Source organism: Arvicola amphibius, chromosome 2, assembly GCF_903992535.2.
Source record: "Arvicola amphibius chromosome 2, mArvAmp1.2, whole genome shotgun sequence".
Lineage (NCBI taxonomy): Eukaryota > Metazoa > Chordata > Mammalia > Rodentia > Cricetidae > Arvicola > Arvicola amphibius.
Genome location: NC_052048.2, coordinates 43,722,348 through 43,734,817, shown reverse-complemented (window position 1 = coordinate 43,734,817; position 12,470 = coordinate 43,722,348).

Genomic DNA, 12,470 nt, shown 5'->3' with positions numbered 1-12,470 from the left:
TTCCTCTAGATCAGTGCTTCTCAAACTTCCCAATGATCCAACCCTTTAATTCAGTACTAAATGTTGTGGTGACCCCAACCATAATATTTTAATTGCTACTTCTTCATGGTAATTTTGCTACTGATAATAAATAGTCTCAGTTCTGAAGACCAATGAAAGTATATGTTTTCCAATGGTCATGACTCACAGGTTGAGAATTGCTGCTCTAGATATTCCTTTTTATGAATATGTTACAGTTATATATTAACTATCTATGTTAATTTACACAATTTAACTTAGTATATATTGAAATCTTGTTTTTCTCTAATATTTTCAGTTCAAAAGATAACTTCTGTACTACTTTAAAATTATTTTTAGATTACTAATTATTTGAAGAATATTAAAATTATTAAACCTCATGCTTGTCTTATGTGCTGAAATGCTGAAGCTTATATGTATTAAATTTATACTTATATTTTATATTATGAGGATAAATACTTTTAGCTTTCTTTTTAGGATCCCAAAGCTGGAGGTAATTGATAATGTTATTTTGTTATATTATGTTACACCAAAGAAACACTTGCCAACTTCTACAACTGCAAACAATGTTACATGATTAGAAGTTAAATCTATTTGTTCTGTTCTAAGATGTGTTTTGAAAATAGGCAGAAATCTATTCACATTCTGTAGGTATATTATTTGGTGATCCCAGTGCCTATAATAATGGTATTCCGTTCAGAAAATTATCTCCTGTACCAGTGTAGTCAAGGCTATTTCCCCACTTTCTCTTCTGTCAAAATCAATGCATCTGGTTTTATGCCAGTCTTTGAACCACTTGGATGTGAGTTTGGTACAAGTTGATAAATATGGATCTATTTGCATTCTTAGTTGTACATTCATTCAGTTAGCTGAGTACAACTTGTTGAATGGTATTTTTACAAACTCCACATGTTAGAGGATTAATATTCAAAATATAAAAAGTACTTAAGAAACTATCTAAAAAATTCAATTTTAACAATGCAGAACAGTTCTGAAAGGAGAATTCTCAATTGAAGAATCTCAAATGGACTAGAAAACTGACTGAAAGAGATATCCAACATCCTTAATCATCATGGAAATGAAAATCAAATCAAAACTACCTTGAGAATCCATCATACATCTTTCAGGCTGACTAAGAGCAATAACACAAATGACAGCTCACATTGTCTAGCATGTGATATAAACAAAACACTTTTCCAATTCTGGTAGGAGTGTAAACTTGTAAAACCACTATGGAAATCAGTATGATGGTTCCTCAGAAAGACTGGAATCAATCTACCACAAGTCCAATCTATACCAACTACTTTTGGGTATTTACCCAAAAGATGTCCCATCCTACTTTGAGGACAAGTGCTCAGCCATGGTCTTTGTGACTTTATTTATAAAAAGCTGAAATTGGAAATAACCTGGATGTCCTTCAACAGAAGAATGGATTTCAAAATATTTGGTACCTCTGTACAATGGGGTATTATTCAGCTGTTTTAAAAAATGACAAAATAAAATTTGCAGGCAAATGAATAGAACCAGGAAAAAATCCCCCTAAGTGAGATTACCCAGACTCAGAAAGATAAATATGATATGCATTCCCTTATTAAGGAATATAAGTTTTTGGCTAATAGTTTGGGAAGTCCTTATGTATGTGTATTGTTTTATTGGCTAATGAGTAAAGAAATTGCTTTGAGCCTATATAGCAGGGCAGAACAGAACTAGGCAAGTAAAACTAAACTGAACACTCAGAAAAAGAAGGTGGAGCCTGGGAGACACCATGTAGCTGTCAGAGGGGAAAGACATGAGCTGCCAGTTAAACTGTGCTGGTAGGCCATGCACCTTATGGTTAAATATAAAATAATAGAAATGGGTTAATTTAAGATGTAAGAATTAGCTGCAAATATGCTTAATCTATCGGCCAAAGAGAATTGCAAATAATATGGCTTCAGAGTGATTATTTCAGGTCTGGGCAGTTGGGAACAAATGAGCAGCTCTCCCAACAACAAAATAAATGATAACCAAGATACACTCTATAGAACCAGAGAGGGTAGGTAAAGAAGAAGGGTCTTAGAAATCTCCCTGGGAGGGGAAAATAATAGATTTTATGGGAAAACTGGGCCAGGACAGAAACAGGGGATCAAGTGGGGTGGAGATGGGTGTGAAGGAGATAGTGTGGGCATAGACAGCTGGAATTAGGGAGTCATATGGAGGCTGGTCTGGAAACCTAGTGCAATAAAAACTTCCTGGAATCTATAAAGATGATGATAATGAGACCTCTGTGATGGATCTATGGTATCTCATTTACTCATCACTTTTAGCCAGATGAGGATTCTAATGGTGGGAGTAGGTTACTTTTAATTAAGTTGTTGGCTAATGGAGTCCCCCAGAAATCCCTAAACATTCCAGGATGTACTAAGACAAAAGGTTGTTCTTTGAAAACAGAAAAGGGCATTGTCTACACAACTCACTGAACATGAAGTAGTTAAGGTGATGTATATGTGGAGCCCTCATGTTGTGCGATTCCCCTCTGTATGCTGTGATTACCACTGATGAATAAAGAAACTGCTTTGGACCTATAGCAGAGCAGAATTTAGCTATGTGGGGAAAACTAAACTAACTGCTGGGCGGAAGAAGGCAAGTGAGAAAGAAGCCATGGAGCTGCCACCAGAGATAGATGCCTTTGCTGGTAAGCCATGACCTCATGGTGATGCACAGATTAATGGAGATGGGTTAAATTAAAATGTAATAGTCAATAAGAAACTAGAGCTAATGTGCCAAGAAATGATTAAAATAATATAGTTTCTGTGTGATTATTTCGGGGGTGAGCAGCTGGAAACCAACAAGCAGCCTCGAACAACAACCTCATTTCTACATTTAAGGCTTTTTGGTGTCGGAAGGTACTTTGCAGGATATCAAAAGAGAAATGTAGACACCAATTGAGCCACAAAACCTTTGACCTACAATCTGCCCTGCTTGCAAAATACGCTAGAGCAATGGTGGCACAGAATTCTTAGAAATAGCCAATCAATGTATGATTTGGTGTAAGGCCTACTTCATGAGAATGTATCCATCTCTGACACTGCCTCAATAACCAAGAACAAGAGACTGAATATCCCAGAGATCTAGGGTAAAACCAAATACTACTGGTCTAAAAGTACAAACAAACAATAAAAAGTCATGATATTTTATTTATATTTTAATAAATAAAACTTGCCTGAAGTTCAGAGGGTAAAAAAGCCATACTGGCCTATTGTACAGACCAGGCCACAATAGCAGACACCTTTAATTCCAGTAGCCACAGTACTTTGCCATAGAAACCAGGTGGTGCATGCCTTTAATCCCAGTGGTACACACCTTTAATCCCAGAAATAGAGAGGATTATGAAAGAGAGGAAACAGCTCTCAGACACAGTCTCATTCTGAAATTAATGGATATAGAATCACCATTTTGGACTGAGGTCAAGGTAAAAGCTAGTGACTGACTGCTTTGTTTTGCAGATCTTCAGGTTGAACCCCAATTTCTATCCCTAAGTTTTTTATTAATTGTGCTTCATAAAATGACACCTAATTATATTCATATATTAGTGCTATATCCAGCTACCAGAGGAGATATTGGACACCATGAAAAGAAAACCTGAATCAACCAAATAAGGCACATATGAGGTCACAGAGACTGCAGCAAAAAGCACAACAGATGTCCCCAGAAAGTCCTCTGCACATATTTCTATTAGCTTAGTATTTTTATGGAACTCCTAACTGAGAACAAGTGGGTCTCTGACTCTTCTGCATGTTCTTGGGATGCTCAAAAGTCAGTTGATGTGTCCAATTTTTTATATGACAGTTTTGTCTTTACCTTATTCTATTTTATTTGGTCTTGTTTGGTTGTTACCTCTTAGAAACCTGTTCCTTTCTAATCAGAAACAGAAAGGGAGTGGACCCAGAATGGAGGGAAAGTATGTAGAAAATGGGAGGAGTAGAGGGAGAGAAAACTATAATCACTATATAGTGTATGAGAAAATATTTATCTTCAATTTTGAAAAATGGGGAACTGATACAATTATTTTAATTTATTTAAAATACCAAAATAATGCTTTTTAATAGATTATATAGCTTCCAAAAATTCATTTAGGAAGAAACTGACCATATCACAAATGTTTCTATTTCATTTTTAGAAAGTTTATTTGGTTCATAGCCAAACCAAATCATAGAGAATTATGCAGTCTGTACACACTATTCATGCCACATATTGTAGCATACTTTTCTAGATAGCCATTCTTCTGAGACAACTTTTTCTCTGTACTTGATGCAACTTTTTCACTTATTTGAAGTTAAAATATCTAATGCACACTTCTGTGAGAAATATGAAGTGTTTTTCAAGATGAACTAACATATAAATATATGGAATTCTATTTTGCTTTACCATTTCACATGTATAAAGTATGCTGCTATTTAATTGTGTTGCTGTGAGCTTGTGTATTTATCATTAACTCCTTTATTCAAAGAATATGGTCATCTCTAGTGTTAAAATTCATCTACTTGATTAATTGTTCTCCTGTCAGAAAACATTAAATTATGCATTGGTAATTTCTGAGACTTGGTGTCAAGTTCTATGCTGAAAGCATTAAGAGTTCTTTCATGTGGTTTTTACATATTACCTTGTTAGGTTGGATTAAAAAACCTACCATGATCTATCCCAAAACACACATTTAGGAATCAGCTGTCAGTGCTATTATCCTTCTTCTAGTATATGTAAAAACTTCTTCTATTTTGTTCAATTTTCTGCACGTTTAAAGGAGAATTTGCTCATTCCTCAAGGTTTTGTGATTCTAGTTATTTTACTTGTTATAATATATTCTCCTGTTGTGCACCTTTGTCTTCTTGTGACAGCTTCTGTAAAACATTCCTGACATATTGAGCTAGAGGATCAGCCTAGATATTCAAGTATAACTTCACTTTACTTATTGTACAATTATGTTGCACATAAAATCACAATTTGATATGCTGAATGTTTGTACTTGTCTGTGTTGGGACAAGTCTCTTCTACCCACAACACCTGAAGCTATTATGATGTGTATTTTTCAGATGAAGAAATATGTGTATGTGATGTCATTTGCTTACTATCACAAGAAACAGATCCAGGATTAAATTAAACCCCAAAACCACACCAGAAAGGTTGTACACATGAGTTTCTCACTACAGATCTGAAGTGAATAACAGGTTTTCCATTACCTAAAATGGATTAATTGTCAAAAATAGACATTAGGAAATCATAAAATATAGCATTAAAAACATACCAAAGGAGTTTCTCCACAACATACCCACAGTGCACTATATTTCATGAAAGGGATAACTCTTATTTGTTTAGTATATTAGCCATGTTAAAACCAAAATCTATTTTAAAGAGCCCCACCATGCTCATGATCATCTAGGAATATTTGGCCATTTAAAAAATAATGATGGTCAAGTCTCTTGCCAACCTTAAAATGGCTCCCTTAATTAAGATATATACTTTCCTGCTCCCTATCCACCCTTCCTGTATCCCAACCATCCCATTCACCCACGCTCTCCCCATCCTCCCCTTCACACTTTTCTCTCCCTATCTCCCCATACCCCCATCCCACCCCGCCCCCAAGTTCCCAATTTTTGCCTGGTAATCTTGACTACTTCCAATATCCAGGAGGATGACTATCTGTTTTGCTTTGGGTTCACCTTCTTATTTATCTTCTCTAGGATCACAAATTATAGGTTCGATGTCCTTTATTTATGGCTAGAAACCAATTCTGAGTGAGTACATCCCATGTTTATCTTTTTTGGGTCTGGGTTACCTCACTCAGAATAGTGTTTTCTATTTCCATCCATTTGCATGCAAAATTCAAGATGTCATTGTTTTTTATCGCTGAGTAGTACTCTAATATGTATATATTCCACAGTTTCTTCATCCATTCTTACACTGAAGGACATCTAGGTTGTTTCCAGGTTCTGGCTATTACAAATAATGGTGCTATGAACATAGTTGAACAAATGCTTTTGTAATATGATAGGGCATCTCTTGGGTATATTCCCAAGAGGGGTTCCCAGGTATCCAGGGAGATGCCCCCAGCTAGTTCCTTGGGCAGCTGAGGAGAGGGAGCCGGAAAAGGCCAGATCCTATAGTCATACTGATGAATATCTTACATATCACCATAGAACCTTCATCTGGCGATGGATGGAAATAGAGACAGAACCACACATTGGTGCACCAGACGGAGTACCCAAGATCCAAGTGAGAAGCAGAAGGAGGGAGAACATGAGCAAGGAAGTCATGGTGGGGAAGCATGGTGGGGAAGCATGGTGGGGAAGCAAGGAAGAGATGGTGGGGCTGATCTATTCAGAGCTCACCAAGGCCAGCTGGACTGGGACTGAAAAAGCACGGGATGAAACTGGACTCCCTGAACATGGCGAACAATGAGGGCTGCTGAGAAACCAAGGACAATGGCACTGGATTTGGTTCCAACTACACATTCTGGCTTTTGGGAGGGGGGGGGGAGCTAGCCGGATTGGATGCTCATCTTCCTAGACCTGGATGGAGGGGGGGGAGGACCTTGGACTTCCCTCAGGGCAGGGAACCCTTACTGCTCTTCAGACAGAAGAGGGAGGGGGAGGGGAGGGGGGAGGGGAGGTAAATGGGAGGCGGGGAGAAGGCGGAAATTTTTAATAATATAAAAAATAAAGCTATCAAACATTAAAAAAAATAATGATGGCTTATAATAATGGTTCTAAAAATCCGGGTCTTTGAAAAATACTTATCAGTTGATTTTATTTGCAAAGTTGGTGTCAGTTTGCCTGACTTTCTTATGTACAGAAAAGCTAGTTTCCATTTTAGAGAATATGAATATGAAAGGCCATTAGTTAGTCATGTGTGTATTTGTGTGTGCATGTGTGTGTGTGTGTGTGTGTGTGTGTGTAACATGATATGAACAATAAGTCTCCTGACATGTGTTTGGCAATATTACAGAACACCCATCCCTTAGGTGTATAAATACGGCACTAAATTTTCTGTGCAAACTGTTGGTAGTAAGAAAATGTCCCATAGCAGACATCATCTCTGAATAAAAGTGAGGAGAGAGGAAACTCTACTGAGTGCCTACATTCCTTTCTCTGCTTTCTGTTCCAATAAGAATTAAAAGGATGAAGAATGTTGGCTGTTAGTGTCCATGATAGGCTCCTAGTACCATGCCTTTCATACCATGATTAACACTAAAGCAAACTAAGACCTCCCTCCTGTGCTTTTTATCTGGTATTTTGTTGCAGCAGTGAGAATAGTAATGAATATAAAATCTGATTTTTGAGACAATTTCTCAGATTTCTTCCAGCATAGCTGACCAGATCATGATATAATTGACAGGAGAAGATTACTTTCTTAGCATCCCTTTCTTTTCTTTCTCTTTTCTCCTTTGTCAGATGTCTTAAAAGTTGACAAGAGTTTCAGCAATTTAGCACTGATCACAAATTCTTCAATGAATAGTAACTTAAATACTGTACTTTCAAATAGAGTGAGCATATATAAATGTATGCTATGTATCATTGAATATGTCAACATAGCTCTTTAAATGAAGCAAAACACAGCAATGCTTGAGGGCCCATTTTGAAGGTTTATGTGACCATGACAGTTAGAATGAAGGAGCTTTCTAAAACCCTCTTCAAATACAATACTTGTGTCTTCATCAATATTTAAGTTTGCAGGAAGTATATTCCAACTTACTTTCATTTCCATTAACATAATTAAAATTTATTTACATGCATGTGTTTGTACAAAGTATGACATGTTCAAATGCCAGTGCAGGCCCAAAGAAGAAGGTATCAGATCCCCTGGAGCTAAGTTTACAGATAGTTGCAAGCATCCTGACATCACTTCTGGGAATCATGCTGTGGTCCCTGGAAGAGCAGGAAGTGCTCTTAACCCCTGAGCAATTTCTTCTGCCCCTACAGGAATTAATCAGCTGAATGACTTGGCAGTGATAGAATGTACTATAAATCTGTGCAGGTAGAATGAAAAAAGTATAATTGGTAAATGCTAATCTTTCAGAATTCAATGAAGTTGTCAGTTTGCAATCGATTAGACTGTTAAGGGATTAAACCTTTTATGGTAAATCCCTGCAGTTGGAGGAGTTTGACACTACTTTTCTGTAAATAAATCTTTAAAGAAGATTTTTTTTTTTTTTTTTCTGTTTCTGTCGGGAACTTCCACTGGGCTTAGCACCTGACAAGGTTTGGCATTTTCTGTTTGGAAAGAGACAAGATAGCCCATAGTTTAAGTCCTCTTTTATTTAGTTTGTTCAAAAGAATTCATTTGTTGGTTTTGGTGGAAAACTTACGTACCTGACTGCTAAAGGAAACAAAAATTGAGAGTAAATATTTAGTGTTCTTTGAGTACTTTTGTTTTGCAGAAAAGGGGCAGACGGTACCAGAGGGGAAATGTGCAGGTAGGAATCTGAGGAAACAATGTCCCATGTTTTAGATTTCAAAAAGTACCTTTACATTTATTAAAAAATCACTAAGGTAGCATAGTTTCTATGGCAGCATTAAATTCCCCCTTAAATTAAAATTCTTCCTAGTGTTAGGCATTTATTACTATTAGTAAACTGGATTGGAACATTGTTTTATCAAGACCATAGCTTATTTAGATTGTTGCTATCATATCTGGGTTCTTTTCTCTTCAAGGATTTCACTAAGGAGCCCACATTTAGTGGCCACATGTCCATAAGACTTGACCACTCTCCAAACTTATCCTCTTTGTGATGGGGTTGATTAAATCTAATTATATTTTATAGAATTAAATCTACTTTGTTTAGCTGAGTTTGTATTAAATTATGGTATTTTTTTCACTTGAGTGTGCCTCCAAGGCTGTGGTTATAGGCACATAATCATGTCTGACTTTCAATGAGGTGTTTCAATCTGAGTTCAGATTCTTGTGTTTACAGAAGAAGTGCATTTACCCCCTGAACCTTCTCTACAGCTAAACTGGGAAAGAATCTTGTGATAGGATGACCACAGGAATAAAGTGCTATTTATTGTCCCATTATCGACAGGTTACTTGTCATCAGTACAATTTCCTAACATTCGTGTTGACTTTGGTCACTTGCCTAGGATATTGCTTTTCTAAATATTCTTTGTGAAATTATTTCTCTCTTTATATACCACATACTTTAAAAGTAGGTTATCAAACACATTCTATACTATGGAGTGTGACATTATGTTTTACTATTCAGAATGGTATAGAATTTACATAAATTACTTCTTCAATACAGTGGTTTTATTTGTTACCTACCTATTAATTAAAATGTAAAAATATCACCATTTATTCATGTCACATGAACTCATAAATAACTGTGCTATACTTGGGATTGCTATATGATATTAGTTTCCATTTGAGTGCTCTCAACTGACTTTTTAAAAATAGAAATCACACAAAAGCTCATAAAAATCTCATAAAACAGAAAAGGTGTTTCGATTCGCTAAAGTGGAAAGGCTTGTTTTAAAGTGAAAGACTGAGTTGGAGAAAGTAGTGAGATATCTCAAAGTGAGATATCTTTGTCACAAATGCACAAGGACTGGAATTTGATTGTCATCACTCATGTGACATACAGAGCCATATTGCCAAAGACTTATAATCTCAGCATAAAGGAGGCAGCGGTGGAAGGATCCCTATGATGTGTTGGAAAGGCATCATAATAGACTGGTGAGTCTCACAGTCTACTTAGAGACCACAACACAGAATAGAGATATCTTGGGTAGGTCTTTGTTTTACAAACACACATGTACACATTTGTATAAACATAAACATGCACACCATCTCACAACACATGCAAATAATTATTCTTGCATGCAGTGCTCATATAACCACACACACACACAGAGAGAGAGAGAGAGAGAGAGAGAGAGAGAGAGAGAAAGAGAGAGAGAGAGGGAGAGAGGAGAGAGAGAGAGAGAGAGACAGAGAGAATCAGAGAGACAGAGAGAGAAAGGAAACAAAATAAAACACATTAACCATTTGTAAATTATCTTCCTTATAAAGGGATGGATCAATAAAAATTAGCTAATGGCTATCCTGGGTTTACTGTAGGATATCTGTTTTATGTAAAAACTGAGATAGAAGTTTCACTCTCCAACCAATTACAGCTAAGCTGTTTGAAAAAATTTATTGTTTCATCTTTATTCTGAATTCTTAGGTGTTTGGAAAACCTCCTCAGGGTCGTTTTGCTCTTGTGACATCAGTCTATAGGAATCTGACAACACTGGTGCTCCAGGACCCCTTCTGACACGTTCTTTGTTGTGTCAAGGCCCAGAGGAGATGCTTACTCAGAAACATGTATATCCTACACTCTTGACTTCACAATAGGAGGAATAGAGAAACAAAAAGTCTCTTGCATAGTCTAAGGATGAATTCAGAACTTTCCCAGAAAATAGAAAATCTGGATGACATCAAAGGTGTTCCCAAAGAAGTAGAACCAGAAATATATTTAAAGTTCGAAGGTCTGCAATAAGTTAACTGGGATTTTAAGTTTGCTTCCTACTCAGCTCTCAAGAAGGTATAAGGCTCGGGAGGAAAATTAGATCCATTTTACAAATAAAAATATGAGAGTAAAGATGTCTTTATTTAGTTTTGGGATTTCTTTTTTATTTTGTGATGCTGGCAACACAATCCAGGATTTCATGAATATTACACATCGACCCTGCGAATAAGTACTTAAATGTTGAGTTTCAAGTATTTTATGTTCTTCACTAAATTTTTGTCAGTCTTGGGAATCAGTTATCTTACAAAACTGACACTCATCCTTTTCCTAAATTAATAAAAATTATGAATGGATATATATATATATATATATATATGCAGAACAACAACAAAGGTTTGAATTTTCATTGTTGCAAGATGCTACCTCAGGATGCTACCTCACTGATTTTACTCATGAATTGTAAACATGCTTGTTGAATAAGGGACACACACACACACACACACACACACACTGTGTTATAAACTTAAGGATCTAAAGTGATTAAAGCTAAAGGACTCTGTCAGAGAGAAGATATTGATTCTGTTTAGACTTTTTGATATTCCTTAAGGCATAGAGGTGAAAAAAATGTAAATCTAGTGCTCTTCTTGGAGAGATCTATGCAAAGACGTCTTAGACTTGTGTTTATTTTCTTTCTGTTCTCTGGCCACCATGAGACAGATCATGCATTGGTGTTTTCTGAAATTCTTTAAGGCTATAAATTTGACTTCAGTTTCTTTGGTGTCATAATATCAAGGCACTAAGCTTGTTTTAGTCTCCCTACCAGTGCACTAAAGCAGAGTCCTAAAATTTGGTTTAGAGTAGAAATTTGTTTGCTTGAAAAGGGCATGATAAATATTTATAAGCCTTTTGTGGTATTCTCACCTCTTTCCAACAGGAATAAAGCCTTAGTCAGTATGATTCTTTTTAGCATACAACAGAGACACCCTAAGCTAAGTTATTGTTACTCAGAAAAATGAAATCCAAAGAATTGTGTCTTGGAATGATTTTTTTCAGTGTTATTTTCAAAAATTGAGGACTACCACCTCCTTAGGCTCTTCCTTCTTGGTGATAAGGATCTTTCTTTTCACAGTTTCCTTATGTGGCTGATGAAATGTTCTTTCATAACAGTATGATTTCATTTGCATGCTGTAAAAGATAGTAAGATAAACTGATTAAGTGTGTGCCAGGGAAAGAGAGATGGAATTGCCTGTCTGGGCTACAAAGAGTATTTTTGATACTTATGTTTTCATGTACATCTTGCTTTGGCCATTGGAATTCTTATCAGCTGGTTATTGGTGCATAACAGGCTTAAAAATGGAGTGAAAATTAAAACCAAAAAGACTCCAAATTAACAGTCTAACAAGCAGCACATTGCACACATCAGCAAACTATTTATAAACAAAAGACTTATTTGGTACTCCTGATTGCCCAGAGCTTTTTGTACCATCTGAAGTAGGACTGTGCCTCAACTTACTTTTTTTTTTCCCTGAGGAAAATATTTACAGAAGGCTTCACAAGAAACTGAGTTATAAAACACCTCCTCTTTTCTGTTAAAAAAGAAAATGAGTCATTGTTGAAAACACACAGAAAATGTGACTTTGTTCGGCATTTGTGGTATTTTGTCATTATCTCCAGAGACATAGAAGCATGATTTACAGAGAAGTGACTACATATGAACATTACATTCTTACAAAATCGCTGATAGAAAATTACATTGAAAGGGTTGGTGAGAATCCTATGTATCAAGAGAGAGAAAAACATTCAGAGAACTGGGTTGTGGGATGTTGTAGGTAAGGAAAGAATAGGTTAGGTTAATAAACTTCCTAAGTTCCCAGATATGGTTCAGAGAAGTGAATATGGTTCTGGCTTTAGTTGTCTAAGTGCTACAATTTACAAGACTAAGTAATGCAAATTAAATGACGTAAACAGTAGT